General features: G+C 41.6%; 1 non-coding gene across 1 annotated transcript; it reads right to left on the bottom strand.

The window, feature by feature from the left end:
- Positions 1–3,578: 3,578 nt before the first annotated feature.
- Positions 3,579–3,685, bottom strand: LOC127099419 (small nucleolar RNA R71). The gene has a single exon (XR_007793922.1). It is a non-coding gene; the product is annotated as a small nucleolar RNA R71 (small nucleolar RNA).
- Between the last annotated feature and the right edge of the window lie 1,980 nt (positions 3,686–5,665).

The raw sequence follows: 5,665 nt of genomic DNA, 5'->3' as shown, positions 1-5,665 counted from the left end.
AGGTGTAAACCATAATCCACCAAAATGGGTGGTTGATATTAAGGATAACATGATCCATCCCATGACCTTTGTTTGGTGTGCTCTTAATTTCTCTCCAGACAGTGCAACCTGACAGATGTTCAAGCAGATATAGCAATCCTGATTGACATACCACTGCATTCCATTCACATCATCACATCATTTGCATTCATATCATTTAACACATGTTTATCCTTTTCAAGGGGGTTTAAATCTTCTTCTTGATTCTAGTCGGGGTTTTTCTTCTTACACTGTTTATCAAATGTGAGACTGGAATCAAGGGGGTAGAATACCTTTTGGAATTGATAAACATGTCATTGCATTTGCATAGTCATCCGCATGTCTTGCATAACAGGTACCGCCACAGTGTTCTCAGTTTGTTTGGTGTCCCACTAGCAGGATAGCTGACTCAGGCATTCATCGATACGGTACCCGAAGGAATCAACAGAGAGCAATGGAGAGCCTACAAGCAGAGCTCGCCGAGATGAAGATTCGCATGAATCAATTCATGGATTTGGTTCAAGGGGTGGCTCAAGGACAGCAGGAGCTTAGATTGTTGGTACAGAGGGATCCCCCTATTACTCAACCGGAGACGTTGGCTGATCCTCCAGCTGGAGAGGCTAATGGTCCCAATGGACCAGGGCCTATCCCGATCCCGCGTATCAACCTAGATCAACAACCCATTCAGGATGGTCAGGATGATCAGTTCCCTTTGCTTCAGGAAGACTTTGGCATGGACCCCATGTTTAAAAGATTGGAAGAGAGGTTGAAAGCAGTGGAAGGACAGAATCTTCTGGGAGTAGATGTTGCTGACTTGGGGCTGGTCCCAGGTGTGCGAGTGCCACCGAAATTCAAGGTCCCGATATTTGACAAATACAATGGCAGCTCTTGCCCCAAAACTCACGTGCAAGCCTATTTCCGTAAAATGGTTGCATACTCTGACGACGAGAAGCTACTTATGTACTTCTTCCAGGACAGCCTGGCTGGGGCATCCTTGGAATGGTATATGAGGCTGGACAGAGCCCACATCCGTTGCTGGAGGGATTTGGCAGAGGCTTTCGTGAAGCAGTACCAATATAATGCAGACATGGCTCCGGACAGAACTCAACTTCAGAATCTGTCTCTTAAAAGCAATGAGTGCTTCAGGGAATATGCTCAACGCTGGAGGGATACAGCTTCCCGTGTTCAGCCTCCTATGTTGGAAAAGGAAATGGCCAACATGTTCATGAATACGCTGCCTGGACCTTATCTGGAGCGTCTGGTAGGTTGCAATGCTTCCAACTTTGCTGATGTGGTCTCTACTGGAGAAAGGGTGGAGAATTACCTAAAGACATACAAGATCCGGAGTGGAGGTGGATCCTCATCAGGGGTGAAGAAGCCGTTCATTCAGGGACAGAAGAGAAGAGAAGGGGATGTGATCACACTAAAATTCACCGTATTTCTGACTCCGATTTCGCATGCATTCTTAGCTTTTATTGTTGTTTTGCTTTGTTATTTCTTTGTTTTCTTATGTTTTCAGGTTTTTATAATAATCGGAGCTTGAATCGGGAAAAGGAGCGAAAAAGGAGTGAAAACGGGCGAAAACCTAGAAATTCAGCGTTTTGCACTTACGGCACCCACCGTGGCGGGCGCCATGGGGTTAGCCATGACGTGGCCACGTCTCAAGACCACTCCTCAACCGTCAAGACCCACGATCCCCACTCCATCATCCCCTGTAGGGACCATGGCGGGCGCCATAGGCCTGTGGCGGGCGCCACAAGGCCAAAATCAGTAACCTCCACTTTTTAGTGGAGGGGCGTCCCTGTCATTTCATGCTTTCAGTTTTTACTATAAATAGGACCTTAGATTTTCGTTTTTCTTCATCCAGAATTAGAATTCTCTAGGCATATATCAGTTATAAAGCAGTTGCCATTCCACATCGGGGTGCCTCTGCAATCGAGTGATCGAGTCTGTAATCTGTCTGTGGTTCGAGTTTTTGGAGCACTCTGGAGGAAGTTAATCCTGCCGCCATTTTAATTCAAGTTCGTATTTTACTTTTATTTATTTCCTGCACTCGCACATTTACGTTGTTTATTTCCTGCACTCGCACATTTACGTTGTTTATTTCCTGCACTCGCACATTTACGTTGTTTATTTCCTGCACTCGCACATTTACGTTGTTTATTTCCTGCACTCGCACATTTACGTTGTTTATTTCCTGCACTCGCACTTTACTTTGTTTATTATCCGCACTCGCTTTAAATTACTTTTATGAAAAACTATAAAAAGAATATTTACTTTATCATGTCTAACTAATTCTATAAAGGTTAGAATGTGAGGATCGTAATTAAACCAGTAATCAGTATAATTGTTCGTGGAAACACCTAAGGGCTATTTTATCTTTCAATTCAAGTAATTGTTTTTAACTATTTCAAAAACAGCCAAAAGCGCTTTGTCTAGTTTATTAGGAGATTTTAGATTAAAAAGAAAAGAGATTTTAAAACGATTTTCGGACGCGTTAGGAAGTTTAAACTCTGGTTCGTAAGAACCTCTTTTTGCTAAGAAGTCCAGGTTAAAATACTTTTCAACTTAGTTAAGATACTATATTTCTTAAAAATAGGTTTACTACTCTAACGCAGTACGCACCTTTTTATCCGTGACAATAGGAGGGGTTGATTAGAGAGTACAACTCGGTTCTGAATACGCGAAAGCGACAGTTCCTGTTAAATTAGTTCTTTTCAAAGGAGAAAACATTGCCCATAAGTAGTTCCACTAACAAGTACTGGATTATCATTGATTGCGTGAATTACATTCGAGCCTGTCTTTATTTATTATTTAAAATTATAATTTTATTTACCATTGCACCCTTATTAAAACCCTTAAAAATAGTTGCCTTAGATACACACCATAACAACAGGTTTGATAGATTGACACTTGGTCTCTGTGGATTCGATAATCTTTTATATTACTTTGACGTGATTCGTACACTTGCGAAAAACACGCATCAAGTTTTTGGCGCCGTTGCCGGGGACCAATTTCGTCAAATTTCATTACCCTGTAGTTATACCGTTTAGACTAAGGTTGTTACCCACCGGTCAATGCGAAAGACTCGCAGTGCCGGAAGTTTAGTAGACCCTCTAGCTGAACCTGAACGTTACGCTCGCGCACGTTTATTTTTCCATAGGAATAGGATAGCTATGGCCGAAGAACAAAACCGAAGACCTCTTAAGGACTTCGCCCAACCATCAAACGAGGAACCTAGTTCCAGTATAGTAAACCCCGTTATCCCAGCCAATAATTTTGAACTTAAACCATCCCTGCTGCAATTAGTGCAACAGAGACAATTCTCAGGTCTCGCTACTGATAACCCAAACCAACATTTAAAAAACTTTCTTCAGTTAGCAGACACCTTTAAAAGCAATGGAGCTTCTCCTGAGGCGACACGCTTAAGATTATTTCCCTTTTCCCTCAGAGATAAAGCTCTATCATGGTTAGATTCCCTTCCACCCAATTCAATAACAACTTGGGATGACCTTAGGAAAGTTTTTCTTGCTAGATATTTTCCCCCAAGTAAGACCGCTCTTCTTCGAAACCTTATAACTAGATTTACCCAACTCCAAGGAGAGTCGTTGTTCGAAGCCTGGGAGAGATATAAAGAACTATTAAGAGCATGCCCACACCATGGCTTAGAGAATTGGCTAATCATCCAAACCTTCTATAATGGACTTCATTATAACACTAAGATGACCATCGACGCTGCCGCTGGTGGCGCACTGATGAATAAACCTTACCCTGAAGCTAGTGCCCTTATCGAGGATATGGCCCAAAACCATCAATCATGGGGAGTAGAACGAGCGACAGTGGAAAAGAAGGAAGCCCAAGGAGGAATACATGAGCTAAGCTCTATAGACATGATGCAGGCTAAAATGGACGCGTTGGCCCTTAGAGTCGAACATATGTGTACAACTCCGAATACTGTAGCCGCAGTTTCGCCGAATTGTGAGATATGTGGAACGCAAGGACACCAATCCGCCGAATGCAATCTGTTAAATGAAACCAACACTGAGCAAGTGAACTATACCCAAGGGAACCCATTTTCTAACACATATAACCCTGGATGGAGGAATCACCCAAACTTCTCCTACAAAAATAATAACCCTATTCAAAATACCGCACCTCCGAGACAACAAGGTTACCAAGCCCCTAGAACAAATCAACCTATGCAACCTGTACCGCCAAACCCGAACTTTGAAGAAATTGTAAAAGATTTCATCGTTGCTCAAAAACAGAAAAACAAAGAGTTCATGAACCAAAGCGTCCATGTTAACGAACTAATTACCCAGTTAGGAACCAAGGTTGATCAAATCATTACTCATAATAAGATGCTTGAAACCCAGATCTCTCAGGTAGCGTTAAACCAAGCCCCACAGACTACCCCTGGAGGACAGTTCCCTGGACAACCTCAACAAAACCCGAAAGGGCAAGCTAATGCCATTACTCTACGAAGTGGAACCGCTTATAAGGAGCCTTTAAACCCTAGATTAAGTGAGCCTGAAACTTCTAAGAGGAGTGAGGAAAAGGAACCAGAGAAGCCTGAAACCCCGGAAAGTCAAGAAAAAGGAGAAGAACCTAAAAATAAAACCTATGTACCACCACCGCCATACAAACCACCAATACCATACCCTCAAAGATTAAAAAAAACCCAAATCGATAATCAATATCAAAAATTCGTTAAGGTTATAGAAAAACTTCACGTAGAAATCCCCTTTACAGAAGCCATCACCCAAATACCTTCTTATGCTAAGTTTCTCAAAGACATACTTACGAATAAACGTAGACTTGAAGATCCGAAACCCGTGGAATGTAATTCTATTTCCGAAGATAGGTTAGCAAAGAAAGATAAAGATCCCGGAAATTTTTCCATTCCTTGTATTTTAGGGAATCATGTCATCGAAAAAGCTTTTCTAGACTTAGGAGCTAGTGTGAGCTTAATGCCTTTAGCAGTTTGTGAGAGATTAAACTTAGGAGAATTACAACCTACTAAGATGTCGCTTCAATTAGCCGATAGATCCGTTAAATACCCTATAGGCATACTTGAAGACGTCCCTGTTAGGGTGGGTCAGTTGTTTATACCTACTGATTTTGTTGTCATGGACATTAAAGAAGATGACGACATACCAATCCTCCTAGGTAGACCGTTCTTATCGACTGCTGGAGCCGTAATAGATGTTAAAAAAGGAAAACTAACTTTTGAGGTAGGTGAAGAGAAGATAGAATTTATATTGTCAAAATTTCTTATGGCACCTGTGATAGGAGATTCTTGTTATGCCTTAGATATCATCGAAGAATGCATTAGGGAATTAGAACAAGAAGAAGAAAATAAATCTATAAAATTGCCATCAACCCTTATTTTGGAAGATGACAATTATAAAACACCCTACATTGATGATAACCTTCACGAATGTTTATCTCTTACCCCAGATCCTATGCCTTGCCCTATGAAACCGACCGTAAAACTTAAGGAACTGCCTAAAAACCTGAGATATGAATTTCTGGATGAAGATATGAATCGTCCAGTTATAGTCAGTGCTACCTTAAACCAAAAAGAAACCGATCAATTATTAGAAGTTTTACGTAGGTACCCCTCAGCCTTAGGATATAAGATCTC

This window comes from Lathyrus oleraceus, chromosome 6 (assembly GCF_024323335.1).
Source record: "Lathyrus oleraceus cultivar Zhongwan6 chromosome 6, CAAS_Psat_ZW6_1.0, whole genome shotgun sequence".
NCBI classification, from domain to species: domain Eukaryota; kingdom Viridiplantae; phylum Streptophyta; class Magnoliopsida; order Fabales; family Fabaceae; genus Lathyrus; species Lathyrus oleraceus.
This window is presented reverse-complemented; position numbering and strand designations above follow the sequence as displayed.